Source organism: Odocoileus virginianus, chromosome 15 (genome assembly GCF_023699985.2).
Source record: "Odocoileus virginianus isolate 20LAN1187 ecotype Illinois chromosome 15, Ovbor_1.2, whole genome shotgun sequence".
In the NCBI taxonomy this organism is placed as follows: Eukaryota; Metazoa; Chordata; class Mammalia; order Artiodactyla; family Cervidae; genus Odocoileus; species Odocoileus virginianus.
Genome location: NC_069688.1, coordinates 16,208,439 through 16,223,776, shown reverse-complemented (window position 1 = coordinate 16,223,776; position 15,338 = coordinate 16,208,439). Strand labels below are relative to the sequence as shown.

General features: G+C 38.7%; 1 long non-coding RNA gene and 1 other non-coding gene across 2 annotated transcripts in view; both read left to right on the top strand.

Moving 5' to 3' along the window:
- The window catches only part of LOC139038445 (uncharacterized), a 95,074-nt gene that overhangs the window by 26,273 nt on the left and 53,463 nt on the right, over positions 1-15,338 (top strand). The window lies entirely within an intron of this gene.
- On the top strand, positions 14,530-14,602 carry TRNAM-CAU (transfer RNA methionine (anticodon CAU)). Its single transcript has one exon. It is a non-coding gene; the product is annotated as a tRNA-Met (tRNA).

The window sequence follows — 15,338 nt, the reverse complement described above, 5'->3', positions numbered from 1 at the left end:
CCGCCAGGCTCCTCAGTCCATAGAACTCTTCACACAAGAATACTGCAGTGGGTTGCCATTCCTTTCTCCAGGAGACCTTCCTGACCCAGGAATCGAACCCGGGTCTCCCACATTGCAGGCAGATTCTTTGCTGTCTGAGACACCAGGGAAGCTAAGAGGCCATAAACCAAATGCTTAAGGACCCAGGTGTGGGGTGAGCTCTCAGACTCTCAAACAAGAAAGACTGTGTGGACCTCATGAATATGATCATTTAGTGCAGCCTGGCGTGGCAGGGGGAGTTCTATGCTCTGTGGAAGACCCGTCTCTACAATATAATCAGTTTCTCTGAGGCTCCAGCCAGACTGTGTGGCCACACAGTGGTGATGTTGTCAGAGGCTTCAGTTGGCTCACTATGCTTCTGGGCTCCACACACCCCTTATATAGAGTTCATTGTGTCATAATAGTACCGTCCTGATGAAAGCATCATTTGTACAGTAGGGAACCGATAGGCCTTCATAGATAAGCCTCTTCAGTAGGCTCAGGTCGTATTTTGAATTTAGACACAAGGGAGAAACAGGTAACCAGATTAACTTTATAGTTCATTTAATTCTTTCCCATACCAAGAAAAAAAATGCAAAAAAGAGGCAAATGCTTTATTTTTTCTTCATTATTTCCCTTCCTTCTTTTAAGGCTTCACTTAAGGAAATACTCCTTTAATACTAGAACACCTATTATCCGCAAGGTGCTCAGCTGACTCGTGGTGGTGGTGGTTTTGTCTGACTCTTGTGATCCCATGAACTGTACCCTGCCAGGCTCCTCTGTCCTCTGTCCATGGGATTTCCCAGGCAAGAATACTGAAGTGGGTTGCCATTTCCTTCTCCAAGGGATCTTCCCAACCCAGGGATCGAATCAAGTCTCCTGCATTGCAGGCAGATTCTTTACCAACTGAGCTACCAGGGAAGCCCATAAATGGAAATTTAGAGTCCTAGCCCAAGTTACCCTCATCATCTAGTTGGTGAAACAACATTAATTGTTTTAAAATGAATTAAATTATTGATAGAATTTTTATATCTCAAATTCAATAATTATTTATTATTTACTGTATATCATGCACTATTTACAATAGTAAATAGTGATTTATTATTTTAAGTCACTTATATTAGTAAAAACTGACTTATTGAATGCTTGTGTAAGTTCTAAAAGTTCACACTGTAGATACCTCTGTTTTGAAGAATAAGAGACAGAGGTCTAACAGGGAAAGAAAATTGAGTACATATTGAAACCCAGGAAGTTTGATTCTAGAGCCAGTGTTTGATCTACTTTGGTGTCCTACTGATTAAATACAAACAGAATATATAGGGAGCATTGAGGAGGAAGTTCCAAATAGGAAAAGGAGTACATCAAGACTGTATATTGTTACCCTGCTTATTTAACTTATATGCAGAGTACATCATGAGAAACACTGGGCTGAAAGAAGCACAAATTGGAATCAAGATTGCTGGGAGAAATATCAATAACCTCAGATACGCAGATGACACCACCCTTTTGACATAAAGTGAAGAGGAACTAAAAAGCCTCTTGATGAAAGTGAGTGAGGAGAGTGAAAAAGTTGGCTTAAAGCTCAACATTCAGAAAACTAAGATCATGACATCTGGTCCCATCACTTCATGGCAAATAGATGTGGAAACAGTGTCAGACTTTATTTTTGGGGGCTCCAAAATCACTGCAGATGGTGACTGCAGCCATGAAATTAAAAGACACTTACTCCTTGAAAGGAAAGTTATGACCAACCTAGGTAGCATATTAAAAAGCAGAGACATTACTTTGCCAACAAAGGTCCGTCTAGTCAAGGCTATGATTTTTCCAGTAGTCATGTATGGATGTGAGAGTTGGACTATAAAGAAAGCTGAGCAGCAAAGAATTGATGATTTTGAACTGTGGTGTTGGAGAAGACTCTTGAAAGTCCCTTGGACTGCAAGGAGATCCAACCAGTCCATCCTAAAGGAGACCAGTCCTGGGTGTTCATTGGAAGGACTGATGCTGAAGCTGAAATTCCAATACTTTGGCCACCTGATGCGAAGAGTTGACTCATTGGAAAAGACCCTGATGCTGGGAGGGATTGGGGGCAGGAGGAGAAGAGGATGACAGAGGGTGAGATGGCTGGATGGCATCACCAACTCGATGGACATGAGTTTGGGTAGACTCTGGGAGTTGGTGATGGACAGGGAGGCCTGGCATGCTGCGATTCATGGGGTTGCAAAGAGTCAGACATGACTGAGTGACTGAACTGAACTGAGCTGAGGAAGAAGTTATTCATGCTACTGGGCTCAGTGAAGGCTTCAAAGAGTAGGTTCAGATAATTTGAGCATTGAAGCTGTAGTGGGGAACGTAGAATGGTGATACCAAGATTAGTAAATTACCCTTCTTGATTTTAAAAAACTTAGAGTGAGGGAGGCATACTTCAGAAAAAGGAAACTTCTATGTTATATAGGTTCTAGGCAGAAGACTTAATAAAAAGACTCAACAGAACAGAAGATTCAGTAGAAAGACATTTTCTCCCAGGATCTCCTTTAATTATGGAGAGAAATCTTTAAGCCCTTTCCTCCCCATCTATACTCTCTACCCCTCATCCCTGCCCCCAAGCTTCCCTCTTAGTTTCTATCAAGCAGGGTTGTCCACATGGCATTCACCAAATGACTCACTGATCTAATCAGATGGCCTATGATTGAATTAGAATGATCATGCTTCAGTTCAACTCCTGAGCAAATGATTCAACTATGAGTGCCAGGGAAAATAGCTATGTGATCTATATTGGCTGTCTGCCAACAGGGAAGAAGACAGGGTGTAAATCTAACTGGTAACTATTGGTTGTATTACACTGAAACTCTGATATGGGTCAAACAGTCTTACAGAGAGATGTGTGGCCTACTGTAAAATGGACATGAATGCTAAAAATCACAGGGAAATTCCTATCGATTTCTGAGAGTTTTGCTTATTATATAATTCAGAGGATAAAAAGATGATGGGAAGGGCACTGCTAAATGAAAGGGGAAATAATTATAAAAATGATATTTAAATAGATAGGGTAATGTTTATATAGCGCTGATTTTGTGCTACACTTAAAACGCCATGTATGTAAGTGCATGTGTACGTGGGAGGTCGCTTTAAGCATGTCCGACTCTTTGCAACCCTATGGACTGTAGCTTGCTGGGCTCCTCTGTCCATGGGATTCTCCAGGCAAGAATATTGGGATGGGTTGCCATGCCCTCCTCCAGGGGGTCTTCCTAACCCAGGTGTCAAAACTGTACTTCTAGTGTCTCCTGCTTTGTAGGTGGATTGTTTACTGCTGAGCCCCTGGGGAAGCCTTATATATGTATACACACACACATATATTTTGTGTGGATACTATTTATAATATATGTGTTATTTTAGTTCACCCATGCCATCCCTATGAGATAGGTATTATTGTTATCCCATTTCAAGGCCTAAGCACAATGAGGTTAAGCAACTGTCCAAAGTCACATTACACATAAGAAGTAGCAGTTATATTAGAACAGTTTGCCATTATGCTATATGATACAGCTGAGAAACATGCCAATGCCTATTTTTAAACAATATATAAAAAGCCAGATTCCAGTCATTTAATAAATAAAGCTAAATTCATTCTATTTTAGTTGAATTCCATTTACATACTCTTACAAAGGTTGCTGAGCACATTTGCTGATAAAAGAAAAATATATTAAGATTTTGTCCAAAGTAAGGTTCAACACCAAGTCTAGACCGCTACATTTCAGAGCTTATTCCTTTGCTAATTGTTCTTTATAATTTTACCTAAGACCAAGATTCAACCCAAGAGAACGGATTCTCTACTCCTATTTTGACTCTGAGAAGGGGTAGAAGGCAGATGGGCAGGAACAGTTTTAGAGTGTGGGGAAATATTCTTAGTCTAGAGACACGTCCAAAACCTGATGTTCTTATGGGGAAGTTAAATAAAAACAGATCTGTGCAGTCTTCTGCCCAATGTGTCACATTTCTGCAGTTCTTCAGAGTTTATTTTAGGCTCTAAGATACGCCATTAACTGATCCAGTCACCTGTCCCCCCAAAGTCAGTATTTGTAACTTAAATAGGTATTAAGAGAATGGGAACATTACACATGGACATTTTTTAGCTGATGCAAAAGTGAGTGCATGTTTTTTAAAACAAAATATATGAGAGAATATGATCAAATGGTAATCATTTAAAATTTCAGATTGTGTGATTAGGAATGATTTTTATTTTTCAGTGTTTTATATTTTGTCTGTGTTAGTATATGTTGATACTAACAAAAGCAATTTCACATTTGTAGAAGTAGCTGTCAATTGGAGAGAATTTATAGGTGGCTCTTTCTGTGTGCTTACTACTTTTTCCAGGTGTTGTGCTTTAACTGTCTTATGTCATCTGAATGAATGGTGTTGACATGACCAGCGTCCCAGAGTCTTATCTTCAGTCAGTCAGTTCAGTCACTCAGTCATGTCTGACTCTGCAACTCCATGAACTCCAGCATGCCAGGCTTCCCTGTCCGTCACCAACTCCCGGAGCCTGCTCAAACTCATGTCCATAGAGTCGGCGACACCATCAAAACATCTCATCCTCTGTCGTCCCTTTTCCTCCTGCCTTCAATCTTTCCCAGCATCAGAGTCTTTTCAAATGAGTCAGTTCTTCACATCAGGTGGCCAAAGTGTGGGAGTTCCAGCTTCAGCATCAGTCCTTCCAATGAATATTCAGGACTGATTTCCTTTAAGATGGACTGGTTGGATCTCCTTGCAGTCCAAGGGACTTTCAAGAGTCTTCTCCAACACCACAGTTCAAAAGCATCAATTCTTTGGCTCTCAGTTTTCTTTATAGTCCAACTCTCACATCCAAACATGACTACTGGAAAAACCATAGCTTTGACTATACAGACCTTTGTTAGCATAGTAATGTCTCTGCTTTTCAATATACTGTCTAGGTTGGTCATCACTTTTCTTCCAAGAAGCAAGTGTGTGTTAATTTCATGGCTGCAGTCACCATCTGCAGTTATTTTGGAGCCCAAGAGAATAAAGTCTGTCAGTTTCCACTGTTTCCCCATCTATTTGCCATGAGGTGATGGGACTGGATGCCATGATCTTTGTCTTTTGCATGCTGAATTTTAAGCCAGCTTTTTCACTCTCCTCTTTCACCTTCATCAAGAGGTTCTTTATTTCCTCTTTACTTTCTGCTGTAAGTGTGATATCATCTGCATATCTGAAGTTATTGATGTTTCCTCAATATCAATAACCTTTGGTTAATATAAGCATACATAATGGCCTGCCTCAGGGAGATAATCTTACCCTGCTCACATGTGAAGGACTGTGACATTCTTGAATTGTTTGTGTAGCAAATGGCAAGCACCCAGTGCCCCTGTCTGCTGCTTACCAGCAAGGCCCAAAAATTCACATTTGTGGAGGCTGGAATCTCAGATAGATGTGACATCTTTGTTTGTTGATATGAGAGGAGGTGTTCCATTTCACACCACACATGAAATAACTGTAAGCAAGTGGGACTAACACATCCCCCTATCTGAGACTTGCCATTCTAAGAGATGTTTGCAGGTCTTTTTGCTTTGTTTCCTCACCTCCCACTCCACCCCATCTCTGATCCATAAAAGGACCTGGCAACCAGGCCCCAACAAGATGGTTATTTTGAGGTGCTAGCCTGCCATCCTCTCAGTCAGCTGGCTCCTGAATAAAGTCCCTTCCTAGTCCCAACACTTCATCTCAGATTCATTGACTTAGTGTGTGGTGAGCAGAGTGAGCTTGGACTTGTTAACAGAAGGTTGATATCAAACAATCAGAATATGTAGCATGTAATGTGCTAAAAATATTACCTTCTTATCTTTTCTAATTTCACCAACATTCTTGAAAGTTAGTTTGAGAAACTGAAATTCACAATGGCCAAATAATTTGTATAGATTCTGGTCCCTGGAAATTGGCAAAGTCAAGATCCAAACTGAAGTATATCTGAATTCAAAATCAAACTTGTTCATAAATAAAACCCTAATATTTTTGGCTGTAAGTTCAGGGATTCAAGTGCCTTTCCCTAGTCTCTTACTTGAATTCACTTCTTTAGCTAGCCTGAGTTAGTGTTAACTGAGTTCCACTATCTCTCCTGGTTGGAAATCCCTGTCTTCTTTCCAGTGATTAAATATCTTTATATCATCTCTCCAAGCCCAACTCAAATTATTTCCTTTTTGAAACCTTCCAGAGTGTACCAGATGATAGGATTCTCTCTTTTTTTCCCAAATCCTTTACTTAGATTTCTCCTTTAGCACTCACTGTAAAGCTGCCTTGTAATGCTGTGGATCTGATGGATCACCAGCAGATAAGAAAAATAGAACCCAGATAAGGCAAAGGAATTGGTTATGATAACATATCTAGTATGAAGTACAGATGGATTTCAAACCATTGCATGATCAGAAATCTTTTCATGGCAAAAATTTTAATGGTAGAGGTACTCTGGTAACATTTTACCTAGTTATCTGATACGTAAAGAAGCCAAGCCATTGTTTGAATGAAAGTTATAGAAGAATAGGAAATTATCACTCAGTGGGAGACTTTGAAATCTTGTGACCAATAAAGTGACATGAAAGGAAATATGACGTATGTAGATGTAGAATATATCTCAAACCAAGATACTTCTGATCTTCTAATCAAGAGATACTTGAAGCTCTGTCTCTGTTCGGCTGACACTTTTTAGATTTTATTTTCTAAACACTGAGAATCACAGAGTCCTTGTTGGTGGATATTTGAATTGGTCTCTCTCCAGTTTTCCTCGTACCTTCTGTGATGAAGTGGCCATGAATGTAAGTGTAAGCTTCAGAATTTTTGAAAAGAGCAAGCTCATTGCTGCATTTCTAATGAGCCAACTCTTGAAAATGAAATACACCAGTTTCTTTCTTCCATATCCTACTTGTCCTGCTTCAGATATATACAAGGCAAGTAGACATCATCTTAACATTCATTCAGTTCAACAGTGGAAAACCAACAATGTGGCATTTTAGAAGCTAAGTTGTTGTTATTGTTCCACACAAGATCTGGGCATTAAAAAGTCTCTAAGTCCTATCTCAAAGGCTCTTGTCAACATAGCAAAAAAGATTCTAAATCAATAAAGAACTTCAGGGAGCTTTTGGAAATACTCATTTAAAAGGTTCCATTTTTCAGAACAAATTTACTGCACCCTATTGATGGGAAAAAATGAGTTTGTCCTTCTAAACATTTTCAGTTTGAAAAAAGGGATTTTTAAATTAAGGCCAGACACAAAATAACAAGTTTCTTTCTCTCTTTTTTTTTCCTTCTTTGATTCTTGCTTTTATTCTCATTACAAAAAATATTGAAAATCTCATGAAAAAACATCTGCTGAAAAAAGTAAGAAAAAGAAATATGTACATACACATCTAAAGAAATTTTATATTTTGTATAGCATATAATAATTTCAGTTTTCAGTAAAAGGGAGATTTTTGGTTTCATGGATTAATCTCTGCTTCATGCCAGTTCTTCTAGGAATAAATTAGCTGATAATAGTAGTAAGAATGATGATCACAATTTCTATGTATGAAGTGTCTACTGGGTTTCAGACATTGTATTATATACATGTGTCATTTATCTTAATTATAACACCTATCCAATAATGTAAGCATTGCCATTCCATTGTTCATAGGAACAAACACGAGGCTCAAAAAGATTAAGTAGCTTTTCTATTTTTCATTTTTTTTTCCCATTTATTTTTATTAGTTGGAGGCTAATTACTTCACAGTATTGTAGTGGTTTTTGCCATACATTGACATGAATCAGCCATGGATTTACATGTGTTCCCCATCCTGATCCCCCCTCCCTTAAGTAGCTTTTTGAAGATCACTTACTTTAAAAAACCACGACTACCAACAACAAAATGATGGATAGGATTTAAACCCAGCTCTTTGTAACAAATATCTCATGGTCCTAAGTCTCACGTACACTTTCTAACATGACTGTAAAGCACTGTACTAGATTATCATTGAGAATATATGCATGTATATAAAAATATATAAAATAAATATAATTTATGGAGTAATTTATTATAGATATTTCCTTACTCTCTAATATCATGTAATGAATAGGCCAATGACTAATTACAGCAGGTATCTAGAAAGAATGGGATGTGTACATCGTCCCAAGTGTTATGACAGTTCAAAGAAGAGTAAACTCAATATAGGTTGAAAAAACCAAGAGTTCATGGTTTTTCAAGGTTTCATGAAAAAAATGAGGTTTAAACTAGCTTATATTGGATGCATATGTCCTGAATGGGAACAAAAGGGAGGTTGTTTGTTTGCTTGTGGCAAGGGAGCAGGAATTGGATAGAGTGTGGCATCATGGAATCAAGAGTAAGAACTATGGAGAAAGGAAGGGAGTGGTGAGTAAAGAGGTAACCCTGAAACTCTATTTGTTCAGTAATAATAAACACTATTCACTGGAAGGACTGATGCTGAAGCTGTAACTCCAATACTTTGGCACCTGATTTGAAGAACTGACTCATAGGAAAAGACCCTGATGCTGGGAAAGATTGAAGGCAGGAGGAAGAGGGGATGACAGAGGATGAGATGGTTGGATGACATCACTGACTCAATGGACATGAATTTGAGCATTTGAGCAACTGATGGACAGGGAAGACTGGTGTGCTGCAGTCCATGGGGTCGCAAAGAGTCAGACACAACAGAGAGACTGAACTGAACTGAACTGATCATTAGATGAGTGTCAAATGATGTGCTGATTGTCATATATTCTATATAACATTCACGTATTAAGTAAGTATTAATTATTTGCCTATCTTTATTTTGAGAAAATGGGGCATAGAGGAAAAGTAATTTGTTCAAGGTACACCATAAAGCCATAATAAAGCCCAAGTCTTTTGACTTGCATACTCAGATTCTCACCATTCTGTCAGGATATATGGTCTGGGATATTGTGATGTTTACTCAGAGATGGAAAATTATCTCTAAGATTGAGTTTAAAGTGAGTATAATATAGAGTAGAAGAGAGAAAAGATATCCTTTGTTTTGCCTATGCAGAAAACATTGTTAAGTGCCTTGAAAGGCAGGGCAGTAGGCATAAGTCCAAGAAAACAGAGGCAGGCTCCGTGACCTCAAAGAGGTTCTAATCTGTTGTGGTAGGTGAGACCTATAGACTAATAGTGAGCATACAATGTATTACATGATATATATCTTTGAAGAGGTAAAAATAGACAAAAAGAAAAATAGATGAGATCTTTTTCAAGTAATGGAAGCAAATCAGAGAATTCATGGAAATGGTGGAGTCAAATATGCGTAGAATCCTTACAGGATACAGAGAATCAGCAACTGAGCCTCTGTTACACAATGGCTAGTGTGAGGGCTTCCCTGGTGGTTCAGTGGTAAAGAACCTGCCTGCCAATGAAGGAGACTTGGGTTCGATCCTTGGGTTGGGAAGATCCCCTGGAGAGGGAAATGGCAAAACACTCCAGTATAGTTGCCTGGGAAATCCCATGGACAGGGAAGCTTGGCAGGTTACAGTCCATGGGGTTGCAAAAGAATCAGACTAAACAACTACAGCAAGCCAGTGTGAACTCAGAAATATGGAACAAAATTGACATTTCATGGTCTGATTTGACTAGTGTACAAACACATAGAAGGTTGTGATGGGAATGAAGATAAGAAGGTTAATGAGATCTGGTTGGGGAGTCTTGATGTCAAAATAATAGTTCAGACTTTTCTTTGTAAACAATGGGGAGTCACTGAGGACTAAAGAGTTTAGAATACAAACTTTACAAATGAAGAGATTTTTCCGAATTTTCAATCCTTGCCTGACATATATTTGCTCTTAATATTTGATGAAAGAATCAATGAACTGCCATCACATAGTCAAGGTTATGTTTTAGGAAGGCAGCAATGTATAAAATGAGTTATAAATGGGAAAGGCTAGAGAAAAGGAAACCAGTTAGGAGGCTGTTGTGTTCAACCAGGAAAGAAAATGTGGGGATTTCAGCTAGGTTTCTGGCAATAGAAATAGAATTCAAGGGAAAGACATGAGAATCGCCATTAATGAAGCATGGTCAACACATGTTGACTCATAGGATATTTGTAGAAAAGCAGAAAATGAGTTAGACATGTTGGCTCACAGGCTATTTGTAGAAAAGCAGAAAATGAGTTAGCCATGGAACTCAAACTTTGAACCTAGTAAGAAAATAAGACACATAAAAGGAAATATCTGATTTAGAAGTTGGAGTTGATTTGTTCATATATTCAAAGAATAGTGTGCCAGAGAGAAGGAACTGGCAACCCTATTCAATGGCATCCACTATTCTTGCCTGTAGAATCCCATGGACAGGGGAGCCTGGTGGGCTACAGTCCATGGAGTCTCAAATAATCGAACATGACTAAGCAACTAACACACACACATTATGTGCCAGAAAGTTTTCTAAGACACTTGATATACAGCAGACACAAAATAGACAAAACCCCTGCTCTCCACGAGTTTACATTCTATAACAGGTGGGAAGAGGGTAGAATATAAAAAAAATAGATAATAATTGAACTATTTAGTATATTTAAGACTTATGAAAAAGGGCATGATAAGGGGATTTGGGGTGAGTGGCAGGAAATAGTCACTTTAGTCAAGGTAGTAAGGGTCAGCATTAGGTGAAGGGGATGCCTGAGGAAAGAACTGGGAAGTAAAAAGTTTAGATATCTGAGATCTGGGAAAGAGAGATCATTTGCTTTAAGGTGGTAATAGATGGAATGTGAAACAACAAGAAAAAAAAACCTCTCTTTTTTTCTATCTGAAGACTGAGGGTAGCACTTTGGGGACTATCTACATTTAATGGCTAAAAAATGCCAGCATAATCAGGATGTAACAAAGGGAAAAGCTTTAGACTCATTTAGAGATGAACATACTAGACTATTTTATCTGATTTAAAACATCTCCCTGCCTAGAAATTAAGCCCAGCTTAATTAAAAGTAATTTTTTTAAAGTTAAAAAAAATAAAAAAGCCCAGATCTGTTAAAGTAATCCAGTAATCCAGTTTCTCCATAAGCCTAAAAAGAAGAACTGGTTGTCATATATGATGAGCCTTCTATGACCCTTTCAATTCTCATATAGTAGAAAAGGCCAGAGGACAAAACTCCAGTTGTAAATATAATTTGAGATGAATTTTTCAGTTTTGCTCTATTCTTTCTTATATCTACCGGTACACCAATAATGGAACTTGGCACATAGAAGATTCTCTATGCATGTCAGTTGAAGTAAAATTAAGCTAACCAATATTTGATTTGTGGGGGGGGGGGGGTGAAGTATTGATGATGAGGCTATGCAACCACTACTTAGCAGAACATACTTGAGTGATGCTGTACCAGATTTGACTTAGGGACTCAACCCAGGGTGGACACCATCTGCTGATTCCAGAACTGGAATGAGCTTCCCACACTGAGCAGAGTCCTTAGAAGGTCAGGGGGTTCAGTTCCCTTCCTCTAGGCATTTGAAATCTAAAACATCAAAGCTAGTGATTGCATATTCTCTTTCATTAGAGTAGATTCTAAAATATCTTATACATGTTAGACTATCTTTTGTTTTGAACCAAGCCTCTCTTGATGAAACTGAAGTTTATTTTCAACTACTCTTATTGTGTGTTCCAGTATGTAAGAGATTCTAACATTTACATAGCTTTTTTTTTTTTTTAACAAGCTTATCAGTTTGTTCTCCAAAGAAACCCTGCTTGTACATTACAGTGCATGAAATGCTGCACTTTCAGAACAGATTTGCTTACAGTAGACAATCTTTAATTTTTAAAGATTTTCAAGAATTCTATACCTAGATGTATATACTTCAGATTTAATATCTTAGAAACTTTCCCTCTTGATTCTTTCGCAGGTGAGCCAGAGAGAGCAGTAGAATCTGGGTTCTATATAAAATGAAGGGGGGGGGGGGGTAAAAAAAAAAAAGAAAAAACTGCCCCTGATTTTTTTTTTTTAAACTGAGATTTAAAAGGTTTCACCAAATGTTTTCTCTGTTCAGATAAGGGAGCCAAAGGCTATGACAGCAGCTTGTCTGGATTAGAAGGTTGATTGTTTGCACTCTTGTTTAGTTTCGTTCCTTAATGCGGACCAGGATGTCAGGGGTCTTCTGTGAGAGCAGCTGAGGAGAGCAGAGACACAGGGTGGGGTCTAGGGAAGACTGATGTGAGGTATGTGTGGGGGCAGAGGGGGGTGGGGGAGGGAAACAAAGATCAAAGAATCATCCAGAGCTCCTCAGCCTTCCACGGCAGAAAAGCCTTTGGCAACTCTTTGATGTCCAATTTGCCCTCTGCCCCCATTCAGAAGTGTGTCGAGGGACCTGAGTGAGAACGGATTCAGCAGGGCCATTTTATAGTTCTGTGAGGCAGATAGCATCTTTCCCGTACCTTCTAAAGGAGACGGGCAGAAAAAAATAATTGCTGTAATTCCTGACCTACAGGAGCTTACACTCTAGTTCAACAGACAAAACCTTAAGTGCCTTGACCAGTCAACTTTGTTAAGTTTGCCTTCACAAACAACAGAAACTTTTGATTGTGTCGTGGTTGTGATTTTTATCCTTAACATGATAGTTTGATAAATCTGTTCTTCTCAGGAATAAAAAAGCACCTGAACACAATGTCGTCCTTTTGTCTGGTAGGATGTCTTTCCTCAGTCGAGTGCCTTTATTGACTCTCTTTTCCCTCCCTCTAATCTATTTCTGGTGTTTTATATTTTGTATTCAAAGCAGCTGTGTTTTACACAGTGTTATGGCCATCTATGGTTATCTGGTTATTTTTCTTCCTTTCAGCTAACAAAAATTGTCCTACCTGCCCTCTGGACAACATAGGCTTTGGTAACTTTTCAGAGCTTTTTTTTTTTGATAGAAGGAAAATTGCTTTTACAGAATTTTGTTGTTTTCTGTCAAACATCAACATGAATCAGCCATAGCTGGACATATGTCCCCTCCTCTTTCACCTCCATCCCATCTCTTCCCCATCCCACCCCTGTAGGCTGATACAGAGCCCCTTGAGTTCCCTGAGACATACAGCACATTTCCATTGGCTATCCCTTTTACACATGGTAATGTAAGTTTCCATGTTACTCTCTTCATATATCTCACCCTCCCTTCCCCTCTCCACGTGTCCATAAGTCTGTTCTCTATGTCTGTTTCTCCATTGCTTTTCAGAGCTCTTGAAAGGATTATTGTGAGTAAATATAGAACTGATATCTTAAAAAATGACAACTCTGATAGCTGCTGATTAAAATTTGGACAATTAATGCTCTGTTTCCTAAAGTTAAATTATTCTTCAAGAGGTATAGATATGCAAATTAAATAAGTAATGGTAGTTTTTTTTTAAATCAATGTCCTTTTTCTTGAAGTTAACTTCGCATTGTGCTTAGATCTAACACACAAATGGCCCTACAGAGATATTAAAAATAAACTCCCTCACTCCACCCAGTTCTGCCAGCCTGTGTTTCTTTGTTCTGGCTGCCTAGGTTTGCACCCAGTTGATTCTTTCACCTACAAGGACTAAAAGCAGTCTCTTTTCATCATAACTAGTCAGTAGGGAAAGCGGAGATTTGCATGGAAAAATCATTCAAAACTACTAACAGCTTTAGAAGGTTGCAGAAATCACCCTTTGTGACCTGCTTGCAATGGCATGGTTGTTCAGCTAGAACCGTGGTAGCAATTCATGTTACAGGTCTTCAAGAAAATGCTGTTGTTTGCCAGAACAAAATGCAGCTATATTCTTCTCAGTTAAATTATATTAAATATCAGAACAATAAGCAACATTTTGCAGTCCACCCTCTTTCAAAATATTCCTACCATTTCCTTCATCCTTTCCTGGATCTTTAAGGGCAAGGGGCTTAATAGAAGAGAAAGTGAAAGTCACGTCTGACTTTTTGCAACCCAATGGACTATACAGTCATGGAATTTTCTAGGCCAGAATACCGAAGTGGCTAGCCTTTCTTCCCAACCCAGGGATCAAACCCAGGTCTCCCACATTGCAGTCAGATTCTTTACCAGCTGAGCCACAACAGAAGCTCTAATATAAGAGAACGGTCACATAAAGAGAGGGCTTCCCAGGTGGCTCAGTAGTAAAGAATGCTCCTGCATTGGCCATAGGAGACACAGGTTCAATCCCTGGGTCAGGAAGATCCCTTGCAGGAGGAAATGGCAACCCACTCCAGTATTCTTGCCTGGAGAATTCCAAGTGGGCCACCATCCATAGGGTCCCAAGAGCAGGACTTAACTGAGCACACATGTAAAAAACACTGGTTAGCTTTATCTTGGTATATTGTGTCTCTACACTAGAAAATTCTGTATAATTAAAGCAGCTTCAATTTTGAAAAACACTTTGAGCCAATTGTTGAAATGTACTTTGAAAGCAATAAAAAAAGATTGATAATTCTAATAGTCTACCAGTTTTCAGGCTTCAAAGGAAAATGCTTGTTTGTGAGGAGTGTCCACAGAGAGCCCTAATTCCAACTTGCCTCCTTAGCGCAGTAGGCAGCGCATCAGTCTCATAATCTGAAGGTCCTGAGTTCAAACCTCAGAGGGGGCAATTGTGTTTTGCCTTCATCACTTTCTAAGAGAATGTTCAGAATAATTTTCTTTCAGCGGTTTTACATTCCTTTTAGTAACTTTACTTGTTTTGACAAATACTAGTTAATAATATTGAAAATGAAAGTGAAGAGGTGGCCAATTATCAAAGGAGAAGCCAACTGAATGTTGCAATTATAATATCAGTAGATTTTCAAAATTTATGTCATACATTTCATTAAAGACATCATCTCATATAGGAAATGCTCCATGGATTGAGATTATAAAATATAAATTGGGCATAAAACTAAATATCTTTTATAGGAGAAACTGGTTGTAAAGCAAGATAAATATACTTAAAAAAAATATCTTTGTAAGAAAAGCCTGTGGAGGGAATGCACTCCTCTGACACCAGGAAGGGTACTAGTGGTTTAGAAACGTGTATGTGGGTATTTTAAGGGGATGTTTTTGAACCTTCGGGAACACATACTGACCAAGAAGAAATCTGTGTGTACGTGTCTTTATGGGTGTTTGAGAGAGTGGAGAGCAGGCAGAGACCTGGTAGGTTTCAATGTGCATTCAGTTTCAAACACAGAAACTGGGCCAAGTGGCCAATATGCTTAGATATGCATTAGGATTAGCATAAGCAATCATTCTCAGGCTTTTAAGAAATGGAGCTGTCTTTAAAAAGGAATGTTGGGCAATCAGTAAAAATAATCAAAGGAATGTGCAAAGGCTTCCTCTCTATCCCAACACTT